This window comes from Mesocricetus auratus, unplaced genomic scaffold (assembly GCF_017639785.1).
Source record: "Mesocricetus auratus isolate SY011 unplaced genomic scaffold, BCM_Maur_2.0 Super-Scaffold_6730, whole genome shotgun sequence".
NCBI lineage: Eukaryota > Metazoa > Chordata > Mammalia > Rodentia > Cricetidae > Mesocricetus > Mesocricetus auratus.
In genome coordinates, this window is record NW_024429184.1 from 31864600 (window position 1) to 31891022 (window position 26423).

Here is a 26423-nt window from a genome sequence, read left to right on the forward strand (position 1 = left end):
GTTGGCCTAGAAGTATTGGGTCCAGACTGGGTATTGTGTCTGCCAGGAGGCACAATAGATTTTTCGCTGAACTAGAAGTTAAAATTGTTCCTTGACCCTTTTAGGATTCTGTCATTTTTAAGTCATAAAAATAACTGTGATAGAAGGGGTGATTAAAACAGTAGCAGGGATTTGAACTGTATCTCCACAATGGAGCCAATGAGGACTATGTCTGGAGTTCAACAACTACACAAATACATTGGGACATCTCTTGGTTTTACGATGTTCTGCAATTAATGTCAGTGGAAAACCCCAGCAGTACTTTTCTGACAGGGTGACAAGGGAAACTCACCTTCCAGGGATGAATGTGCAGAGATGTGTCCAAGAAAAGAACCAAGACTTGTTTAGGTTCTCACTGAGAGTAGAAACAATACAGAGTTGGTAATAGAGGAAAGTAGTTACAAATACCAACTAAGGCCACGTGACCAGTTACAGAAATTCTGACTGTAGCTGACATGAGTGTTTTGCCCTGTTTTTAAGAACATGTTTGTGCATATATCCTCATATAGCAAGAAAATATTGTTTTCTTTCGTGTATTTTATCATATAATACAGTATCAGTTATGATAATATTAGTGGTTAAGTGTAGTAATTATATATTATCATATTTAAGTTATAGAACACAAAAGACTAAGTATTCCTCAGGAGAATTTTTCACATATATATGCTTATGAATGTGTATGTGGGTGTATGCTCACACAAGAATGCATGCATTTGTGTGTGGCTGTACATGGGAATTTTATCGTGTTAGGTGGAATTATGACTTTGTTATTGTTTTCAATGAGAAATTAAGCATAATGTAAGAAAATATAATTGAATGTCAAGTTGACAAAGGATATGTTTGTAATGGTTAATCTTGTCAACATGAAGATCTGGAATCAATTAAAATGCAAGCTGTTAGACACTGCTGTGATGTACTTGCTTGGTCAGGTATTTGAAGTTGAAAGACCCACACTAAATGTGGGCACACTTTTGGTGTCAACACAGAAGAAAACATATGAAAGAAGGAAAGTTGTGTTTCTGCCTGGCTGCCTTCACTCTTCCTAGTAAATTCATCTCTCCAGTTGAATTCCTTCACTGATGCTAGAACAAGCTTCTTCAGGCTTCCACCCCAAATCAAAGACCAGCAGCTCTCCAAGAATCCTCCAGGCATTTCACACCAGATTTGAACCACTGAGGCACTGAGCTTCATTAACTATGATAATATTAGATTCCTGGCCTCTGTGGTATGAGACAGCCTAGGAATTATTGTGCAAGCCAGTCTAGTACACCTCATTTAATATATCCATTTGATCAGCTCTGTTCATCTAGAAAACCCTGAGTCATACATAATCTTTCATGGTGTGATACCAAAGAAGGGATGGTATGGATTACAGTGTATTTGGAAAATAACTCTATCCACATCCTACTTGGATGAAATACACCCTGATCCAGATTCCAAACACTGAAATATAAACTCTCAGTGGGAATATAAACCACAATATATAAGTTATAAACCTATAAGGCCAGGGAAAAAAGACAAACTAAGATAAACTCTTATAAGCGGGGGAAAAAAATCCATGCTGAACATTAGATGGCCAACACAAAACAAAACTCCATAGTGTTCTTAGAGGATTTTTATCTCATAAATATCTGCCTTTTGACTCTTCCTTTCTTTCTTTCCTTCTTTACTTCCTTTTTCAACTTTCAGGTTTTTCCAATTTTGTGTTTTTATATGATTCCTGTGTGTGAGTTGGAATGACTCTTCATGTGCATGTGAGGTATTTGCTATTTTTGTTCTCTCTCGCTCTCTGTGTGTGTGTGTGTGTGTGTGTGTGTGTGTGTGTGTGTGTGTACGTGTGTCTGTTTTGTCTTCTTTGGCCCTTTTTTTTTTACTTTTTTCCTATTCTGTTTTCATTTTTTAATTGACTGTTTTAGAATGGGAGAGAAAAATAAGGGTTGTGGAATTGGGTGCCATGGAAGTGAGAACAACATGGAAAGAGTTTAGTTAGGACAAACCATGATCAGAGTATATTGTATGAAATGTATTTTTTAATGAAGAACTGTCCACTCACAGACAACAGGTTGCTGCTCTGAACTATACCAAATGACTGTCTTTTGTGCTGTTTGTTGTTCAGGACTAGGTTCCTGCTTTTCTAATCGGAAGGTCTCTTTTTGTTACACATGTAGACAGAATTTCAGGCTGCAAGTTGTCTCCCTTCATAATCAGGGAAATCCTAATTTATTTCATTTTGATCTCTTCTTGCTCCAAATCTGTGTTTATCATTTTCTTATGCAGATAAGCACTTATTGTCTGTCCATTGACAGAGAAACAAAAAATAAACACTGAAATTCTTTCATTTTCATTGAGCAAACCTTTCCCCATGTTCTGACTCTGATCTCTCAATTTCATGCAACGTCAACACACAGTCATGCATGTGTAGTTATTTTCAGACTATGGTCTCACAGATCCAACAACATCACTCCTGGCCACAAACTAATGTTTATTGTGTCTGTAGGAGAGGAGGGGATTTGGGAGAGTTAGGAACAGAGATGTGTGTAGGCTACATGGAGTTCTTAAAAGATTCATTTCGATTAAAATAGATAAAAGTTAAAGCGTTGTTTTAGAAAGTTTTGCAGCATGAAAAAGTCTGCTTTTATTTTGACCTTCTGATTCTGCCTTTTTCAGCATCTGAAGAATACTTCCTTAAGAGGGAAAGTATTAAACATCACATCTTTATGGATTTCAAATGAATTCTTACTGAAAAAAATCAAAGATCACTTTCATGTATCTTTTTTGCCTAGATTTGCTTGAAAAAAGATAAGCTGTAAGGACACTCTGATATGCTCCAATTATAAAACTATATCATTTAGAATCATTTCACTTTTTATAGAGATAAGAAAGTTGATTCTGATAACTATGAGTGGCTCAGGTTAGCATTATCAAGACATTATATCAGCACTCTTCACAACTGTAGACAGCCTTTGAAATAAATAAACATGGGATTAGAAATTTGAACAATTAATCCTTATCTAGTGTATGTAGATTATAAGAAATTTATGTGGCTATAATTGTGTATACAAAGTTTAGTCAATGTCTGGGAAGTTTTGAAATGAAATATATGTACTTCTACATATAGGTAAGTATATGGGTCCATGCATTTAAATTTATACTTACTGAACTTTTATGCACTAACTGATATAATAAAACCATGGACAGGCTTGATAATATATATATATATGCTTACTAATCTACTAATGTATTACATTGTTTTCCTAGCTGATAATAAAAAGACCACTTTCTTTCTGGCAGGAATTACACATATAAAAAAGCATTTCAATAAAAAATTATTTTGACAGTGGAATTTGTTCCATCATTTATTACCATCATTGCTGCCTTTCATTACCAATAAAAGCTGGAGCTAAGGAATAATATGGGCTGGAAATGTGGGTAGTTTGGTTAACAATGTCTGAAAACAGACTGAGGGTATCTACAGAGATATCAAATACTAGGTTAACTTCTAGGAGCTTTGGGAGGTATGATAGTAAAAGGAATGGGTATGAAAAATGTAAAAAAATGAAGAATTGAAGGAAGGAGAGAGAGAGAGAGAGAGAGAGGAGCAGGAAACCTAGAGAGAGACAGAGACAGAGACAGAGTGGGAGGGAGGGAGAGAGAATGAATGAATGAATGAATGAATGAATGAATAGCATGAACTGCAGAGGACAGTGCCAGACAGCTGCAAGGACCTGATGTCATATACAAATAAGAATTAGCTGCAGGAGAGTGCAAAGAACTAGGTAGAAATATAACAAACTCTTTAGAAAGGAAAGCTGGGTGGAGATAAAAGAAAATGAGATCACTTGCCTGAATGCTGTTTTTGTCCCCATGGAAGAGTCACTACTTTGTCCTTCTGGTGTAGATCCTGACAGTACTGTGTTGGTTTTCACTGGTCCTATTCTTGTATTGTAGATTCTCAGCTCTGTTTATATGAAGAATTTTCTCGACTCTGTTTTGTGAGCTGTGGACATTGAAGCAAAGGCCACCATGCAGGGATTGGGAACAGCTGGTGACTGTGTGATGCCAAAGCATTGTTTAGAGCTTGTGCTTATCTCCCACAGAGCTACCTTTCTGAGGTGCCAGTGGTGGCATAGCAGCAGTGTCTGGGAGCCTTTCTATAAAATCCCTCCTGATTCAATATTACTCTGTATTCCCTGATAGAAGCCTTTTATTCTCTTTCCCCAGGGTAAATATCAGCCATGGTAGTAATGGTTGTATTGATTGGAGTCCCTTCAGTCAGTCAGTCCCATGGTAGGGAAATTCATGGGTATGATGGCAGAAGAGGTTTGTGGAGGGATGGATCTTGTGGGCATGACACAGCTGTAACACTCATAAATTCACAGCAGCTGGGTTACCTGTTCAAACTTTACACATGATCAAGCCATCAATAATTCCATCACTGATGAGGGCTCATAATGCTCTAAGCCTACCTACTGGCAGTTAATACCTGCTGGTGGAGGAAGAATTAATTTTGAGGATGTGGCCATGGCTAGGTTTCCCCTGCACCAGTGGATGATCCCATATCCATGAGCATATGGATATCACAATTTTTACTTAGTGTATTATTAAAAGAAAAAAAAAGACAGGCATAGGGCATAGGCCTTCTATCCAAGCACACAGAAGGCAGAGACAGGCAGATCTCTGAGTTCAAGGCCAACCAGTGCTATAAGAGAAATCTTGTCTTGAAAAGCAAACATATAAACAAAAAAGCATAAAGGCAGTGAATATGTTGTTATCTGTTGATGAAGGGCATCCAAGGGAAGTTGGACAAGGAAAATAAGGGTGGTAAATATAGTCATATTTAATTCTCTGTAAATATGGAACTTCTAAGAAATAATTTTAAAGGAACACCACCTTATCTATTTAGCAATTCAAATGTACCATCACTTTGCTGAATGAAGTCTACAAGCTTGAGATAAAACCAAATATTGAGTGCATGTTTTAGAATAACCAGAGAAGCAAATAAAGAATTTCCTGAATATAAAAATAACTGAAAGACATAAAACCAGTACCTGGATTGAGCAAATAGTAAATACAATGTTGAAGGTTTTATAAACCATCCATATTTAAAAAGTATTGTTTATATTAAATGGGGCAGTTTTAATTTTAATATTTCTATTTTAAAACTATCATTTATTAACAGAAGAAGAGATTAGAAGAAAGCTGCAAACCAAAACAGGGTAATTTCTTTGCAGCAGAAAATGGAAATTATTGACTTTCTAGATACTTCTATTGTAGTCACTGAAAGGGACTGCTAGAAGAGGCAGCTGGTGAGTCATCTTTCAATTTGTCAACCTCCTTCTTGGAGGTTGTAATGTTTCCCAGAGCTGTTAAGTCAGCTCCTATCCATTTAGATCAAAAATCCTGTTCAGTTTCACATGCAATGCTACATTTAGGAAGTCCAAGAATAAAGCAAAGGGTGTAAAAATTACTACCATCAAATTGGATATAAAGGTCAAGCTACTTCTTTTACTCTGAGAAAAGTAATCCCAGAAGAACTGAAGCTGGTTAAATTCTGCATCAGGGCTGCTGTGTCTTGAATTGCTGTGTCTTGAGTTCCTAAGTAGGGCTTGAACTAGCAGAGCTGAAGTAACTTCACCTAGAGAGTCATTTATAATTCCCTGGAAGGATAGTAGGTACAGCTAAAATGGTTAGAATGCTGACAATCACCTTCTTCTTCTTCTTCTTCTTCTTCTTCTTCTTCTTCTTCTTCTTCTTCTTCTTCTTCTTCTTCTTCTTCTTCTTCTTCTTCTTCTTCTCCTTCTTCTTCTCCTCCTTCTTCTTCTCCTCCTTCTTCTTCTCCTCCTTCTTCTCCTCCTTCTTCTCCTCCTTCTTCTCCTCCTTCTTCTCCTCCTTCTTCTCCTCCTTCTTCTCCTCCTTCTTCTCCTCCTCCTTCTCCTTCTTCTCCTCCTTCTCCTCCTTCTCCTTCTTCTCCTTCTTCTCCTTCTCCTTCTTCTCCTTCTCCTTCTTCTCCTTCTCCTTCTCCTTCTCCTTCTTCTTCTTCTTCTTCTTCTTCTTCTTCTTCTTCTTCTTCTTCTTCTTCTTCTTCTTCTCCTCCTTCTTCTTCTTCTCCTTCTTTTTCTCCTTCTTCTTTCTTTCTTTCTCTCTTAAGCAGAAGCAGAGATCTAACACTTGGAATACAGTCATAGAGAGGAAGGATTGATGAGCAAAGGGGTCAAGACCATGCTGGGGAAACCCACAGAAACAACTGGAGCAAGGGGGAGCTCACTGACCACAGTCTGACAGTTGGGGAACCAGCATAAGACCGAAGCAGGCCACCTTGATGTGGGTGTCAGTTGGGGGCCTTGGACAGTCTATGGGGCCTCTGGTAGTGGAACTAGTATTTATCCCTAATACACAAAAGGGTTTTTGGAGCTCTTTCCCTATGGAGGGATACTCTCTCAGCCTAAATACACAAAGAAGGGCCTTGGACCTGCCCCAAATGATATGACAGTCTTTAATGATCCCCCATGGGAGGCCTCACTCTTCCTGGGGAGTGAATAGGGTGTGGGATGAGGGATGGTGGGGTGATGTCCTTCTGTGTATGTATTTGTCTTATTGGTTGATGAATAAAACACTGTTAGCCAATAGGACAGCAATATAGGTGGGACTAGGATGTGAGAAGGATTCTGGGAAGTGTAGGCAAAGAGGAGTCATGATGTGATCCCAGAAAGTGATGTGGCTGGTCATAAACTGCCATTAGCTAACCATAGTAGTCTGGAGGTCTGTAGAGACAAGCAGGAAGTGACATAGCTGGGCAGAATCAGAATATAAGCAGGGACAAACAGGAAATAATTCCCTTCTCTGCAGAGACTTCCAGCAGTCGCAATGTAGCAAGCAAAGGAGTTTCAGGTCTCGTAAGCCAAGACCACATGGAAATATATAGATTAGCAGTTATGGGTTAGTAATAAGAAGCCCAAGTTGCCAGCTGACAGCTTTATACTAATATAGCATCCATGTGTTTCTTTGGGGCAGTGGGACCTGCAGAGCCAGAAACATTCATGTTACAGTGGGGGGCATTAGAGAACAGAGGGAGAGGGAACATGTAAAATAAGAGTTTTTCTAATTTGAAGAAAAATTTATAAACAAACAAAAAGAGAATCACCTTCTTAATGTAAGTTAATCGGTTAGCTTGCAAACCCAAAGCATAATAAACATAACCCATAGTGTTTGGAGAGAGCAGCCATGCTGGTATCAATGCTTCAGGCAACTAGAAGTGGTTCACTAAAGAATCATAGGCCCCAGGGGTCCTGGTAAAGGGGTGGGGAAGGAGGGGAGGGAGAGGGAGCTGGGATTGACATGTAAAGCAAGCTTGTTCCTAATTTTAAAAAAGGAATCATAGGTCATAGGTCATGGGCCTCTATCCATACACTTTTACACTGATTCCAATCATTCCTTCTTTTTTAGACACAAAGACTACTGACTTTTTGAAATTTGAGAAAACAAAACACAAGGGAAAAACAAATGCTTAATATCAAAATCACTTCTATTATTCAATAAAGATCCTTACATACACACAAAAGATTTTCAGAAAAGTAGATCCTGTGTACTAAAATACAATGACATATGATATTTTTAGCCATATATTATATCTTCCTACCTACCCTTTAGAAGTTCTAAATAACAAAGAAATATTAGCATAAAATATATATATTTATATAGTATGCATCTTAAATAAAATGCCTTAAGAATTTGCCCCAGGGTCCTATAAGTATGTAAGGAAATCTTTTATGTAAAATTGAACAGAACAGATATTAAGATAGAAGTCATGGTCAAAATAATCAACAGCTGGTTAGAGAAAAATACCTTTCATATAGCTGTTAAGAACATTGGTATCTCTAATGACTATTCTTGGTTGTCAGCTTGACTACATCTACATTTAACTAACACCTTTGTGAAATTTTTCATCACTAAAAATCCAGATGTTTTGAAACGGAAAGATTAAACCCTAAATCTGAACCACACCTTTTGGTGACAGCCTATACAAAAGACATGGAATAAGAGAACCTATTGTCTTTGCCTGTTTGCCCTCGCTTTCCTGGAGAGTTCATTTCTTCACCTGAATTAAAGCCTATGTCATAATAAACATATAAATTTAGCCCACCACTTCTGATTCTATAGAGATCCCTAACTAATATAATACCCCCTAACAAAGGAAAGCAAGCCTTCTGTTATTATTTGCAAAAGAAGTGACTTACAATATGATATGTGTGCAAACCTTGGTCTCAGATAGCGGATACAGGCATTGAGTGGTGAGCAGGTAACAAAGTCTTTGGACAAATCAATAGATTAATATGTTAATGGACTTTATACATAGTCCATTGATAGTATTATTGAGAAATAATGGAAGCTCCCAGGTAGGGCCTAGTTGGCCACAGAGACATGGTTTTGACAGTTTCATCTTGGACCTGTTCTTTTCTGCCTGGTAACCACATAGTTAGGAACTTTATTCTTATATATTCTTCCATCATAATGAGGTCTCAGCTTAGTCCAGCATTATGGAGTCAGCCAAGTATTGACTGAAAAATCTGAAACTGTGAGCCAAAATAGGTTTCCTTTTTAAAATTCACTTCTCTCTTCTTCATATATTAGTTATTAACTTTATAGGCTTGCAATAACTAGTCCTATCACTCTTCACATTTATCCTAACTGAAAATGTTCCTTTGCAGACTATGTGATGATGTAGTATATCCGAGTGATGAGAGCCATAAAGAATTATTGTGCTCATTAGGAAGCAAGATGGATTAATCATTTATAAAGAGATTTGTATGTATATAAGTGTGTCTATAACATTTTTAAAAACATGCTTCTAGAAATCTGTACCTGAGTCAGAAAACTGTCTATATGTATACTTTTATATATTTAAAATGCAGAATGAAAACGTATTCCTAGTAAAATTCCAAGAAATAATGATATGTATATGTAACATGTATAAGAGATGACTGATAAAAAGAGAAAATTAAGCCGGGCGTTGATGGCCCATGACCTTAATCCCAGAACTCGGGAGGCAGAGGCAGGTGGTTCACTGTGACTTCGAGAACAGTGTGGTCCACCGAGCAAGTTCCAGGCCAGCCTTCAAAACAATACAGAGAAACCCTGTCTTGAAAAACCAAAAGGAGACAGAGAAAGAGAGAGAGAGAGAGAGAGAGAGAGAGAGACAGAGACAGAGAGACAGAGAGAGACAGAGAGAGACAGAGAGAGAGAAAATTAGAAATAAAAACCTAATATGGATAAAATGGCTATATTAAATGATGTCAGCATGTACTTTCTGTGACTTTTGCTTTTGTTACTACAAAGTTAGCTATCATTTGTTTCAACTGCAGGATTTTTCTAATGTTCTTAGTTTGTGATTTTTCTTTAAATAAATACTCATTTTTGACTTTTGTCATTGGTACATTTTTCCAGGAAGTGTATGTTGTCTGAAAAAGCACACTAAAATAACATTGTGTTAATTGGGTGCATGCAATTATTTTTCTCTGTTTTGAAAAATGCATTTTATTATCTGAACTTACATTAATTTTATAGTTACATATACATATTACTTAATAAAGTAATGGAATACATGTCATTCCTTCATGTGTTACTGGGAATGCAAATCAAGGTCTTGCACTTTCTAGGCATGTGTGGTACACTGAACTCCATCCCTTGATACCATCATCACTTTCTTGATGGCATATTAAAATATTCATACTGTTAAAAAAGTAAAAACATATTCAAGAAATTTACTTTGATTTCCTTAAATATATTAATGTTATCATTGTGCATGTACTATTTGTGTGTGTGTTGTGTTTTATAACACCTTCTTACTTTATAGACACACTGAATTAGTCCACTTCATATTCATTCTGACTTTGAACCTCCTACCTAACTTATTTTATGTGACTCATCATCACTGGCTCTATTTCGTTTCAAGATGAACAAGTGGATCTTCAAAAACACCTTGCTCATCTTTGTGATCCTTTCCTCCTCCAATTTTATTTGACAAATCCAGAAGAAACTGATGTCTAATCGTGGTGCACATTAGCATACCAAACTGCTTGCTGGCCTCCAGGTTCTCTCAACATTACAAATACCTTTTACAGAGTTCATGCTGGCATCCCGACTTTTCTTATCCTACCCCTACTCTAATCTTCCCCAGTTCCCAGGTTGTTTTTCCCTATTCCCCCACCCCCACCACAGCTTCTCATTCCTAGATAACTCTAGCATTTTGATCATGAGCTTTCATGGTCCTCTTGTCCTTCCCACTCTTGGCCATCTCTAGGCAGTCTTTCGTCTTCCTTCCTTGCACCCTCCCTGCTTCCTTCATGGTTCTGTTCAGTGTACTGATCATTTTAGTCTACTAGTTTGTCTCCCTGATCTAGACTCTTCCTAATACCTCTGAATATACTCTCCTTTGTATCTGCAATAAAGGTCTTCCCCTCACCCAAACATTGGAGCAGTCATATCCTTGCTTTATTCAGTATTGGTCCTACCTGAATCTCAATATGCTATAACACCCTCATTATTAAACACTGTTTGAAACACTACTTTCTGTACTAAGTGTTCTCCCTTTGGGGATGATAGCATATAATATGTGTGTGAAATACTCGCATATTTCTAACTAGTGACTCTGGAAATGTCAGCTACTACATAAAATAAAAAAGCGGGGATTAAGTGTATCATGAATAATTCCTATTTTCCCATTATGTTAAAGTTTCTGCTATGCAGCAAGAGTTACTCTGTGTTTAGTTTGTGTTTGCAGTATTAATCACTGTTCATGACAAATAATTGATGCTCAACAGTGTTTACTTGCTTAGTGAATACTTTCTTAATTTGGAAATTCTAAGGGATGACCATTGAGAGAAACAAAGGATCAGTATTCATATTTGACAAATAGAAAATAAATTATAAAAAATGTAAGTCCTGTATTATAGAAATTAAAATAAATCTCAAATACCCAGGACTATCAACTCATTCCATTCTATATAGATTTGATAGAGTTTGCAAAGCATTCTAGATTTATTTTCTTTTTCTCATTCTTTTTCTTGTGGCTTCTTTGTTCTTGGTTGTTATTGTTTTAAGGGGTATTGGTCTTACTAAGTTGGTTAGTCTGCCCTCTAACTTTCAATACTTCCATACCATTAGGCCTGTTGGCTAGGTTTGCTAGCATGCACCATTACACATAGTCCAAATAAAATGACACTTTATTTTTTTCAATAGAAAAATGTACATGAAGCGGGGGTTTTGCTGAAACATATTGATTCTATATGGTTTTGAATGTCATCAGAGATTTAAGAAGTTCTACAAACATTTTTCCCAAGTCATTCTTTTGGTTGCATGAGTGCCAATAATCATAACTGTATTATGGTAAATAAGTTAATATTTAAGATAAACAAGCATAAGACACTATTTAGTTGAGTCTTTTAAGTAATGCTTTTATAACATTATCATGTCAATGAATTTTAGAAAAATAGTATTTCCAGGTGTCAAAAGTTAGATTTCAAATTTATAGGCATGATTCTTTTAAATATACAAGTGTGTGTGTATTATTCAACGTGAAACAACAAAATACTCTTTGAAACAAGCATTCAAACATCAGCTATGAAAGCAAACTATTTCAAAAGTGAAGAGTTCAGACATATAGTGAAAGAGCCAACCACCATGTGACAAAAAGATTAAATTTGTATATACTGTTAGTCTGCATAATGAGATCAAGAACTCTCTTTGGACTGTGCAGTTTATATATTGCTATTTTGTCTCAGAAGTAGTGTGAAATACCACACCAGAGGTTTCATAGTATAATTTAATTGAGTATCTTGAGAAGAAATTTCAGTGGGAAAAAGGGCACTGGATATTGTTTGGCAGTCTAATTAGACACAGCTTGTGGCTTCCAATAGAACTATCATTTCAGTATGTATCTTTAAAGTTCTTTGTTATATATAAATGTTTTGTCTGTTTTGCATAGTTGTTTATTTTATCTTCTTTCCCACTGTAAAGAGGAGTGGGATAAGTTGTTATAGAAGATAACGTTATGATTGTGTGATATATAGTGACCTAAATATATGTTGAGAAAATGTATGTGGGTGAAGGTGATAGTCAATAATAAATCTACATAAGAGTCAATTAGCAGTATTTAAGAATATTGGGATCTGATGGATCAAGAAGAATTAATATAACTGAATTTTATATGTATCATTAATATTTTCTCCCTGTCTCCAGAGCCACAGACTGTCTAATAAACAAATGAAACAACCAAACCAAAAAACAAAACAAAACAGAGGAGAAGCCACCAATATTAGGTATGAGGAAACTCCTTTTTAGTGGTACCTCAGAGAAATCCAAGAGGCCATATACCTTAAACAAAAGACTTGGTATTTGAGCTGGTTCTGACCTGAAAGATTTCTCTCTGAAAATTAGTTTTCACAGTACCAGAGTAGCTACCCAATCTACCAAGGAAGAGATCATTCTGAAACCTAGCTCGGTACTAAAATCTAGCCAAAGAGTAAAGAGACAGAAAAAGGAAATAAAGTGATTATATTTCAAGTAAAGATGATTAAAGATGCAAAATATCATTAATGGTACACATCTTTGATTCCAGCACTCAGTAGGTAGAGGTAGGCATGTCTCTGTGAGTCTGAGTCCACTCTGGTGGGAACATAGTGAATTCCAGGACAGCTAGAGCTACATAGTGAGACCCTGTCTCAAAAAACAAGCAAACAAAAGAAAACATTAATAAAATGTTCTTTTTATCAAGTAAAACAACCTCAAGGAACTTGAATGACAAAGTAAAAATTTAAAAAACAGTATATGCAAAAATAATTAAAAATATTTGCAATTAACATACATTTCTATGTAGCACATATATGGAAACAATTCATTTGTTTATGGGTAGATTAATGGATAAGCAACATGTGTTTGATATGTAACATAGGACTACCATTTGACCTATCAAAGAAAGGAACCCTGAATTCGTGTACTAAAAGGACTACACCAGTATGAACGACATATGCTATATGGTTTTATTTTCATGGGAGGTCAAAGCCTTCACTGAGCAAAACATAATATAGGGCTGTGATGTAGTTCAGCAGTAGTATTGTAGAGCATATGTCAGTCCCAATGTTCAATCCTCAGTGCTAAGATAAAGAACAAACCAGAAAGCATAGTTTTAGTTGTTCAGGTATGAGAAGGAAGAATCACCTCTTTGCTATGAAGATGGATACTGATGGTGGTACACAAGATTATGAAACCATTCAATTTTTAAAATATTTTTGTCTGATTAATATGTGTTAAATATTTATGTCAGTGGGATTTGATATGATATTTCAACATGGGTACAAATTATACACTGATTTTATCTAGCCTCCTTCTGTGCTCCTATCCCCCCATACAATTTCTCAACTTTCAGTAAATTGCTATTCTACTATCCTACATTTAAATTGACTATACATATCTTAATGCTATTGAGGAGTGCACTTAATGATAAGTATGCATGTTTGCCACAAGGAAAAATGGACCAAAATGAAAACTAAGTCAAAGTCACATTGCCCTTACTGAACCACAACTCTTTTCCTTTCAGGAGACTATTCATGATTCTGCAAGATCCCTTCACAGATGACAGCCTCTACATTTGCAATTGTTTGTCCCTTTCTAGAGCTAAAGCTATGTAAATTGTTCACAGTTCCACTGCTTTCCTTGAGCAAATTAGGAAATGTGAGTACTCTGATTAATAACCCCATTTACACACACAAACGGGTATAATGATATTTGATAGCTTTGTGGGGTTCACTCCTACAAACAGGAAACCAGCAATTCACCTTTCCTTTGCCATTTTCTTAGTAAAGGAAAGATGAGATAACTTTCTTCCTGCACTGGGAGACATTGACTTTCTCAATGGAAGTTCAGGTGACATAAGTGGAGGTTACCTATGGTCATTTGAGTGAGAATACTCCCATAACCTCAGAGATTCAACTACTTGAGCCTAAGTTGTTGGCATTGTTTGGGTAGGTTTAGAAGATGTAGCCTTGCTGATGGAAATATGTCATCAGGGGAGGGCTTTGAGGTTTAAAAGCTATGTGTCATTCCAAGTTCACTCTCTGCATTGGGCTTGGGTTGTGATGGGAGTCCACATCTTCTCCTGTGCCTGCCTCCATCCACAGCTGCAACTTGCTAACGTATCTCTCTACTATGGTAGACAGTTACCTCTGGAAACATAAGCCTAAAGAAATTCTTTCTTCTATCATTTGCCTTGGTCATGGCATTTTATCACAGCAACAGGAAAGTAAGTAATACATCACTTTTTACTTATATACCAAGGGAGTCTACACTATTAGTAAAAATAGAGCTAACCACTGTTTTTAGTATCCAGTAGGTACTTCTATTCTGGCCAAGCAGAGCATATCTTATTGTTCTCTCTTTGGTGAATCCAGATGTAAGGTCTGAAGGAATAGGATTTCATTTCCTGTACCAGCCCTGCAGGCTGGATCTGCTCTGTTTAGCTGGCACCCAAACTATAGGCATTGTTTTCCCTTTAAAGACAACTTTAATTATAGTGCTACAGAAGTAAATGCCAAGAAACTGCAGTTTTATTGTTCATACTATACAATTATTCTAAGTTTTGCTATTTACTAGAATCATATCACACTATAATATTTCATATAAACCTTTCCAAGTTTGCAAATGCTTGGTTACACTAAAAGGGGAAATTTTTAATATTGCCTGTCTTCATCCTACATATACTGTATAGCATAAAATGAATATACATTTTAAAATATAATATAATTGTAATGATACATGTGGTTTTTAAATATATTTTTCCCAAATTATAGCTTGATATATTTTAATATAAGTGACAAAATAATTTAATTAAGATTAAAATCTAAAATAAAGGAAATACTCATCAGGTTAAGTTTGGAGCAATGAATCTTGTAAGTATTTGTACACATTTTCACTCGTTCCAGAATAAACCAACATAACCTCATAGAAAGGCCCTTCAATGTAATACTCTGTTCACAGAGGCTATTTGTCAAATGCTAATAGCACCTGAAAAAGAACATTCTCATATCAGCATTGTGGGAATATTAGTTCCATAATCAAGTATCTCATATTACTTTATAAATGGAAATGATTAAAGGCAGCTGGAGCAACATATTTGTTGTATAACTAAAGGCTGATAGTATGTAAAAAAATGTAGGGTACCACATGAAAGACACTCTGTGTGCAACAGAGCTAAGAATAATGTGCTGTGTGAAGAAGATTAATTTTCACCTGGTGGAGTAGAATGCCCTCAACATCTGCTCTGAGGTTAATGAAATAAGGAAGATTCTAAAAGATTATTACCAGGTACAAACAAAAAATGACAGTGTTCTTTTAGAATGTAAGCTGAGGTTCACAAAAAGAAGATACAGAGTGGGAGAGTTTGATATTCCAGACACTACAGAAGCCAAGTGTGAGGAACTGTAGTGTAGATCACAAGATGTTAATGGAAGGTATCAGAAGAATGAGTATTTCTTCAATAATTTGAAATACACACTTGTATTTATCAGAGACTGGGATATGAGTTCTTTGAGATGAGTAGAGTTTATTATTTAAAAAATTATTTTTTCCTTTGGGTGAGAGGTACAAAGCTAAATAATAATGTATATGAATGCACAATGACAATGGCAAAGCATTATTAAAATAAATCATCAACTTTTGGGGAAAGAAAATTTGGTCAGATTTGTTTAATGTATTTCTTTCTAAAATATCCAGTTGAACTCCAGTAATTCACACTGTATATTTCAGTTTGAAATATCTGTGAATAACTTGCAGTCCAAGGCAGATTTCAGGAAGAGTCAAAGATGACCTATAACTCCATGCAAATTTAAAAAGTAGCGGATCACTGTATCTAATTCTTGTGGTTCACTTGACTTTCTCTGTCCAACAAAATGGCTCATCATTACTTCAATTGAAAGTCTGGCATGCATTTACTATTACTAAAATTCATGTGCCTAACATAGAAAAGATTAAAACAGATATGGCTCATATGTGATATCCTTTTTGCTTTTTTTTTAATTAAGTAACTTTGAATGTAATTGCTTTCGATAAACAGTTGCCCATCATCTAGTTTTATCTAAGGATTTAAAAATCTTTAAAAATAATATATCCTATTATTTAATCCTACCTGTTGTCCAAGGTGTATCAATAGTACTCTGAAGGAGGAGTGCACTCTATACACTTTGTAACTTGAAATCAGTTTCCTGAGAAAGAATAACAACACTTTGAAAAGGGCATCAAGTTTTGAATGACAAAAATTAAAAAGTATTTCATCAGTTTGTTTCTATTATCCAGTTCCTGATTATGCTGTTTTTCAAGTGATTGATTTTGTAATTACAGGGCTTACTTGATAATTGCACATTCTTGCAAGCAATGTCCATTATGCAATGAAACTTGATGTGCTAACAGTATGCAAACTGAATTTATTTATATTTTCTCTTTCATATTTAATGACATATATACACATGCATATGAGGGAATAAAACGCTGATGCCAAAATTTATCGTGCTGCTCTGATTGAAAATAATTTTCAGTTTTTACTGTGTGGCTAGCATAAGGGAAATTTTCTTTTTTCATTTGACATGAGATATTTTTAAATTTTAGTTCTGAGATTATAATATAATTATATCGTTTTTCCCTTTCAATTCCTCCCTCCAAATTTCCATATACACCAATCCTTTTCACTTTCTTTCATTAACTGTTGTTATATTCATACATGTATAATATTTATACATATAATAGATTATAGATAAATAAATGATAGACAGATAGATAGATGGTAGATAATAGATATTTTCCTAAAAACAGCATGCTATGTTGTCTGTACATTGCTATTTGTATGTTGGTTTGTATGATTTTAGGGCTGACCACTTGTTATTCATAACCAGTTGGTGTGCCCTTCCCTGTAGAAGAGTACTCTCCCTTCTCTAGAGATTCCCTACTTGCTAGCACTTCTTTATAAGGTTGAGGCCTCATGGGCCTTTCCCAAACCCTTTTTGGGTTTTTGAGACAGGGTTTTTCTGTGGTTTGGGATGCTGTCATGGAACTAGCTTTTGTCGACCAGACTGGCCTCGAACTTACAGAGATCTTCCTGCCTCTGCCTCCCAATTGCTGGGATTAAAGGTGTGTGCCACCAACGCCCAGCTCCCAAACCATTTTGACATGTCTATTGATCCTGTTTCAGTTCATGTTTGGGTAGTCACATGAGGGAGACTATGCATTTGTCGCTTCTGACATTGCTAGCTGTCACAGTCTCAGCAATTCTTTGAACCTCTGGCTCTTACAATCTTTCACTTACTCTTCCACATTATTCCCTGAGATTTGGGCATGGGAGTTATTTTGTAGATATATCCATTGGTAATGGGCTCCACAACTTTCATTTTGGTTGGTTGCATCTTCTGAATGGAGTCTTTCTATTCAAAGCCTAGTTTCCTTAATGAAGGTAGAGAGTTACATGCATCTTTGGGTATAAGGAAAATGTTGGGATTGTTGTTGGTGATTTTTTTTTCTGTTTTAGATAAAGTGGTAGTCATAGGTTCTCCAAGATCCATGACTTTGTTAGTATTGAGTATTTGCCTAGGTTTCTAGTGCCAGGCACATGTTCCCTCTTGTTGAACAGGTATTCAGTCCAATTAGAAAACTCTTGATTGCCATCAAGGTACATATGTCAATACTATACCTTTATGGGTATTGTGTCATGCTGGATGAAATAGTTTATATCTGTGATAACTTCTGGGTAGGGATATTGGTTGGTTGCTTGCTTTGGAAGCTTTCATGGTGCCTTCTGTTGTCCTGAAATCTATTCCTCTGGAAATAGTGATTCTGGTAAATTCTAGCTCCAGGGTCTCTGGGCTCTGTGACAAGAGATTTTTCAAAGAAATTTATTCAGTATATCTTCTGTCCAGGTTTGCTTAATACTACACAGAGCCTGACCATGTCATCTTCTGTAACAAGGCAAGATTCCAGTGGAAGAATTGGGACACCAACCCAGCTACAAAGTATCCCACCTACAATTTGTCTTGTCTACAAGATGTGCTGGAATAAAGTTGGCACAGAAATTGTGGGAGTGGCCAACCAGTGACTGGTTCAACTTGAGGTCTCTGCCACTACAGGGAGGCCTTGCCTGACACTGGCTGGAGGGCCAGGAACCAGAGGCTGGATAGACCAGAGACTTAGGATAGAACAAACATGACTGACAAAGTTAATTAACTAATTAATTAATTAAAAAGTCAATTAAATGATTCCTGATGATATTCTGGTATGCTCATAGACCAAGCCTAGAATAATCAACATCAGAGAGTCTTCATCCAGAAACTGAAAGGAGCAGATACAAAGACCCACAAACTTAGGGTGGAGCTCAAGGAATTCTGAAGAAGAAGGGGAAGAAGGATTGTAGGAACTAGAGGGGCCAAGGACACCACAAAAACATGTTCCAAGAATCAATTAACCTGAAAACATAATGGCTCACAGAGACTGAGCTGACAGTCTGGGAGCCTGAATGGATCTGATCTAGTTCCTTTGCATATATTTTATGGCTGCATGGCTTCTTGTTCTTATGGGACTCCTAACAGTGGGAACAGGTACTGTCTCTGACTCTTTTGCCTGCTTTGGGATCCTTTTCCTCCTACTGGGTTGCCTCATCCAGATTTGATATGAAGCTATATGCCTAGTCTTAATGTAATTTTTTATGCCACTTTTGATTGATGACCTGAGGATGCCTGCTATTTCCAGAAGGAAAACAGAGGAGTGGATCTGAGGGAGATGGGAAGTGGGAGGGAAGGACTTGGAGGAGAGGAAGGTAGGAAAACTGAAGTGGGTGTGTAATATATGAAAGAAGAGCAAATAAAAAGAAAAATAATGATAAAGCAGGTTTTGTGGGTGGGAAATATTGTTGTTGTTGTTGTTGTGTGTGTATGTCTTTAATGCTTCTGTAAAGACCTGTCCTTTAGAACAGAGCAGAACAATGTCTCAACATTACAAGAGATGGAGAGCATAGAAGGGAACATTAGATCATTAAGGAAGATCTTGTTCTAAAACCCCCAGGGAGATTCTACCCAGCCTTTGATCACTTCTTTCTCCCCAGCTGCATAATTGTGTTTTGAATCTTATATGTAGCAGGCTGTCCTGTGACTTTGTCATCATATGACTTTCTTCTTACAAGGGTATCTTTCATATCAGAACAAGGACTTACTGTGGTCTAAGACAGCATCATTTTACCTAATTGCATTCTTGATAACTCATTCCAAAATAATGTCTCATTCTCAAGTTCAGGGATAAGGGCAGAACATTTTTTGGTTTTACTTATTTATTTACTTACTTTTTATTGTTAAGACACAATTCAAACCATAAGAGAGACCAATCATATGTAGAAGTGAAGAAGTAGATCTTGATAGTTTTATTAAGCCAAGACCTTAGAACACAGTATCAAAATTCTTCAGTTTCCCTTCATGCCATCTTTTGTTTTTCATTAAGTATTTTTGATGAAGCTGTTCACCATTTCAAATATTATGTGCACATTCCACTTTAATTATGCAACTCTTGATATTTCCTTCAAACTTCACATCAAATAAATTTCCTCAGCTATGTTATCTCTCGCTATGGGGATATGAATGGAGACTTAGACTCCGTGTCTTCCATAGAGCTCTATTTGGATAAGCTTATGCATTTATTGACAGTGGTGATTATGCTTATGTCTTTGTTCTTACATAGGCTAAATAAGCTTATTTCATAAGCCTTCTTCTTATTATAATGTCCATAGTGCTTAACAGTGCCTGACCAAAATGTTTTATAATTTATAGAGAAAATTAAAGTTTTAATTTTTTGTCAATTGATGAAGGGATGGCAGCATACTCGATTGCTGGAAAATTTGAGTCATGTGTTGTATGCAATTCATTGGCACTAGGGGTTATAATTAATATTTACGCGTACATAGCTTTTGAGAGGAAATGCATTTTAAGAAAAGAAGGAAATACACTGACACTTAGAGGAAGGCATTTAAAGTTATGTGTGAATATAAACCCAGAATTTGGGAAGCTAAAAGAGAAGTTTCTTAAGATGAATACACTTTAATGATTAGAACCATGAAAAAATGTTTTGAAACAGCTTTTCAGTGTGTCTAATTTTGTGATGAAGATTTAACCTCTTTAGAGTTATGCAGTCTGTGTCTATTCCTGTACTTTTTGTTACAGCCACAGTCTGATTGGTGAATATGTTTTCTTTCTTATTTCTACACTTACCACAGAGTAGAAATAGAGATGGCACCTAATTTATGCCCAGATGTCTACTCTTACCTTAGGTCACACAGGTAAAGCATCCAGAACACACAACTTTTCATGACTCTTGATTTCAGTTTTGGAAAGCAATGAATGCCCCATTTCTTGTTCTATGACAAGGAAGGATATTCAGATAGGAATATTCTTCATTGTGATCACCTGTGCTGACAAAACTTTCAGGAAAAAGAAAACACTAACAGTTATTGATGGGGGAAGAGAGACTATGCAGGACATGACATACAGCAAAATACAGGGACTCCTTCCCAGTTCCGTTACAGGTGAAAAAAGCAGCACAAATTCAGTACTTTCTAAAACAAGTAAGAGAGGGAGAGACATTATATTTCACTTCGAGAAATGCAGTGAGAAATGGGTAGCCATTGTCTCAGTCATTTGGAAACCAGAACAAATGTGTGACCAAACACAGTTGAAGACCAAAGAAATGATTCTACCAAGTCTAGCCTTGGGGGCTAGTTAGTTATTAGGGTTATTAAATGAGTGTAGATGGTTCAAATTTAGTTGTATCATTGAAAACCCCACCCCACCATGGGTGCTGAATTATAAGGGTTGAGTTTCTGGAGTTCACTGCCCAACTTGAATTAAACATCATTGAAAATCTCCGGCCCTCAAGACTATTCATGCTTTTATACCCTATTGAATCTTGTAACTTTCTGGGTTTTCTGAATTTCATAATTCTTCCACCTGTCTCCAGGAGGAAATGTTTCACTTTGGAGATAATAGCTACATAAATGAGCTGAGAATAAGACACTTTGAACTCCAGGTCTTTCAAAACACACTGAAAAATCAGATAAATAATAAATCCTTTACTTTTTTTCAATCAAATACATTTTTGAATATTGTGAAATTCTTGTAGCTTGTTTGGCTTACAAATACAGAAAGTAAAACGATGTTTTGGTTATAAATGGCTGTAACATCACATATGATAATCTAATTTTTTGAACTTCCCTTATTAAGATTTCTCATTGTTAATAGTATAATAATAGTCATCTTAAATATAATCACAAAAATATTTTCTTTAACAGCTATGATTACGAGTAAAGTTTCATAGAACTTTCATGAAAAAGTGACTCAGACTGGTATCTATTATTATTCAATTTTGATTTTATATGAATTAGGTAAACTGACAATGTTTTAATGGGAGTGGCATTTTATTATTCCTACTTAAATTCTTTTATAGAGGACAGACATGAAGTGCTGCTTAATTCTGACTGCCTCACAGGCAGATTGTCCTATTAACAATAAAATTGTTTCATCCAAACAATGCCTAGCATCAATTCAGAAGTCATTGAAAGGCAGTCTGAATGTACATCAGATTTATTGAGACATCACAATTTCATTTCATGAATTCCAAAGGTTTCAATTATAGCTTGGGGAATTTTTATGAGTCTTCTAATTTGATTTTGTGGATGTTGGAAAATTAACAACATGTTGTTGGTACCTAGACATTTAGAAAATAATAATTGTTGAAATATGTAAAATAAAAATAATTGATATAACTGGGAAGCAGAGGGACATAGCAAATCGACTTTGCATACAGTTAGTCTTTCAGATATACGTAGGAAACCTGGGTCTGAAGATAAGCCTCTATATGCATTTTGATTGTGATCACTCCTCTGATGAAAGCATAATGAGATCCTGAAAAAGTTTACTACATTTATAGATTTGGTTATCAATTTATCACCATTCACTGCATACAGTCATCAGTGATCCAAAAGTGACAAAATTTATAAAGAATGTACCAATATTTTATCTATATTGAGCAAATCTCCAACAGCAAAAGCAACCAGTAATATAGAAATTAAAATATAAGTTATGTCAGAGACATTTTTTAAATATTGTAGAAGGTAATTCCCCATATTTTTCCTCCAGTGTCCATCCATAAACATCCATGTGTGACTGAAGTAGAAAAAAGTTTTTATTTTGTTTTGGATTCTGTTGTTTGGAATAGCTTAGTAATATGAAATTTTTTAAATTTACTGGTTTACAGAAATTAAATAATTGCTGTTCGAGCTATTGTCGATGGCCTACATTTTGCTTATGCAAAATACAAAGGCCTGAATCTTAATGTAGAATTTGTAAATCAAATTCAGATGTGGGGAAGGAATTTGTATCAAATAACTGTGAAGGGAGGCTTTAGCCTATACGACCAACTGCAGGGTTTGCAATCTCACTGGAAATAAACTGACCATTTGCACAAGAAAACATTAAAGAGTGTTTGTTTTTCATCTTTAATTGGTTGAGAATAATTTTCATCTCATGAGCTTTTATATGCAGATTATATGGTATAGTAAACGTAGGCTATATAGTGTTTATTATACATTAAAATAATTATAATTCTTATTCTCTTTCCCAATTATTATTGTGTCCTTGGTTTAAGTTTTTCATTTCAAAAAGTTTCTCTGTGTAAATCAGAGTAAATAATTAATATAATTATTGTAATTTTCCTTAGGAGTACTAAATAGAAACATTAATGATATATCACACATGTCTGAGAAAAAAAAGAAAGAAAATTAAGAAAGAAGGCAATTCTGGGCATACTAATGCTTGTGGAAGGATTCAGCAGAGGTTTATAATTTTAATAATTTACTAGGTCAAAGTATATAGTTCAGTCGGTAGAGTATTTGTCTAATATGTAAGATGTCTCACATTCAATAGCAGCACTACATAAAACCAGGTATGGTGGTACATGGTTATGATGCCAGCTTTTGAGAACTGGTGATGAAGGAGGTACTAAGTTTCTTTTTTTTTCTTCCTGTTTTTTTCTTATTTAAATTAGAAACAAACTTTCTTACAAGTCAATCCCAGCTCCCTCTCCCTCCCCTAACCCCCCCACCAGGTTCTGCAAACCCCTACCCAACCTTCACTCTGATCCCCAGGGTGGGTGAGGCCCTTCATAGAGGATCTCCAGAATCTATCATTTCATCCAGGGTAGGGCCTAGGCCCTCCACCAAGAGTCCAGGCTGAGAGAGCATCCCTCATTGTGGAATGGGGTACTAAGGTTCTTGTGCTCACACATAATCACTAGGGGAAGCAGGAATGTTAAAAGGGCAGGGTTGACTCTTCAAACAGACATGGCATATACTCACTCATATATGGATTTTAGGCATGAACCGGGAAGTGCCAGCCTACAATCCCACCTCCAGAGAGTCTGGGAAACAGGGAGGGCCCTAAGACAGATATGTATAGTACCTCAGAGAAGGCGAACAGGACAGGATCTGCTGAAGGGATTGGGAACATGGGGGGAAGGAGAGAGGGAGCTGGGAGAAAGAGAGGGGGGCAAGAGGAGGGGAGAGGAAGACATGGGAGGACAGGAAGGTCCAGTCTGGGGAAGAATAGAGGAGTGCAGTGTGAGAGATACCATAATAGAGGAAGCCATTATAGGTTTGAGGAGAGATCTGGCACTAGTGAGATTGCCAGAGATCTACAAGGATGACACCAACTGGAAATATAAGCAATAGTGGAGAGGCTACCTTAAATGTCCTTCCACAATAATGAAATTGACAACTGCCTTGTATGCCATCCTAGAGCCTTCATCCAGTGGCTGATGGAAGCAGAGGCAGGCACCCACAACTAAACACTTAACTGAATTCCTGGAACCCAGTTTCAGAGAGGTAGGAGTGATGAGCAAAGGGGTCAGGACCAGACTGATAAAACCCACAGAAACAGCTGGCCTGAACAAGGGGGAGCTCATAGACCCCAGACTGATGGCTGAGAGGCCAGCATGGGACTGATCCAGACCCTCTGAACATGGGTGTCAGTGAGGATGCCTCACCATTCTTTGGGGCCTCGGGCACTAGATCAGTATTTATCTCTGGCATCCAAATGGAATTTGGGAACCTGTTCCACATGGAGGGATACCCTAAGCCTGGACACTTGGGGAGAGCCTAGGTCCTGCCCATGAAGATATGACACACTTTGGAGATCCCCCATGGAGGGCCTCACCCTCCCTGGAGAGTGGAGTAGGGATTGGCTGGGAAGTTGGTGGGGCAGGTGGGGGGCAGGGGAGGACAGGACGTAGAGGGGGCTGAGATTGATATGTGAAGCAAGCTTGTTTCTAATTCAAATAAAAAATTGGCTAAAAAAAGAAAGATATATAACCTGTTATTTTTTTGTTGTTGTTTTTGTTCGGAAGCCTAGGACCAGAGGCATTTAATAGCATGGTGACCTTTGTGCTACCTGTATGGCCCAGGACACAATGGACAATGGATTCTTCCTCCAGACTCTTATGAGATTCTTTTTCAGTTTTGAATAGAACCTATCTTTATGGAAGATGTCACATGTACTTTATAAAGAGTTTCAATGTAGTAATAATTTAAGCTTTATTGTGCAGTACACATTAATTATCATCAAGAAATAGTTTTGAAATTGTTTTCTTGCTAAATATGCCTAAAACAAACTACCAGGTGTCAGACTCTAAAAGTTTGACTGAACACAGACTACTGAGTCATGTTTAGCAGGATTTCCTTTTTTACTCTGGCATATCTTGCAGATGGACCCTCATTTGGCTTTGGAGTTTGCAGAAATCCCCTTTACATGAATGCAAGAAGATCAGAAATTCAAAGTCATCTTCAGCTACAGAGTAACTCTGAGGCCAGACTAGGCTATTTCAAATAATGTCTCAAACAAATAACAATGTGCCAAAGACAGCATCAGTGTTCATTAAAGTCTCTACCTAGCTACTGCCGAGGTAAGTTCTAAGTTAGCTAAATAAGTGGTAAATGCTATCTAAAACCAGAAGATAAGAAGCATCTCACTGGTGACTGCCATCAAATCCTTCTAATTCATTTTCTGGTTTTTCCCCCTGTTGTTCCTTCTTTTAGCATGACTTCAAAAAGCAAGTAAATTGATCTAATGAAGTTGGTGATTAGATCTCTCAACTGCTTCCTCCATACGCTGCTGCTTGCTACTACTCCTTCTACTGTATGAGAATCTTATCTTCTAGAACCATAGGAGGAATTAAACTATCTCTTCCTTGAGTTGTCTATGGTCACAGTGCATGAATTTATCAATAGAAAAGTAATTAATACACATCTTATGATATTAAAAACTAGCAAACTAAGTTATGCAATAATACTCTAAAGCTTGTACCTTTCATTGCCACCTTTATCTCCCATATAGCATGGGGCTTCTCCCTGCACCTTGATCATTTCACCTAGTCACAAAGCCTTCCCCTGGTAGAAACAGCACAGTGAATTGCTGCATTTTTGTAGATTATATAGACACATACTTCTTCAAGGTGCTCCTGACAATGAATATTGCATCGAATAACAAATTTTAAATATCCCAATTACCTGACCAGAGCATATATTGTTATATTGAATGAATAAAAGCACAGGGTTAGGTAAGATGTTGAAAAAATATATGAATTGATCATATTTTTCAACGGCATAGTTGGAAATACTTTGAGCAATACTAAATACAATTCAAAATGCTGCAGAATTGGAATATTTGCTAGAGTTATAAGAGGTGCACTGTGTACTAATGAAACTATTGTTATCTAAAGGAGTATGACAAAGGCACATCTTTGGAATGCTGGGCCAAAGAATAAAAAGGTGCCATTACCTACATCATTGGCCCAAGGTGACAATGTGAGAATGCATCATATTGAGGTAAAACGTCAGTCACTGGGCTTTACCTGCTACCATATAACCCATATCAGAACTTTCTCACTCAAACCAAGAACCTATTCATGAATCTCCTTCCCTATTAACTTCATGTTCTTCCCAGTCATTGGTACTGCCATTCTAGCCTCAAAACCTGAGGTAAACTTCCTTTGACTATACATGTGAATGAGCACCTTTTCATTAGTGTGTGTGTGTGTGTTTGTGGCTTATTTCACTTGGTTTTAGTGATTCAAATGTTATTCATGTTGTCAACAGATGACAGATTTTTCCTTTTCATAAATGGATAATATTCCCTGATGTATTCATATATACTACGAATTATTTTTCTTCGTGTCTGTTGATGGACATCTAGATTAATCTTATATTTTAGCTACTGTGAATAGTGCAGTAATAAGCATGAGTGCACATAGTTTTTTCCATATGA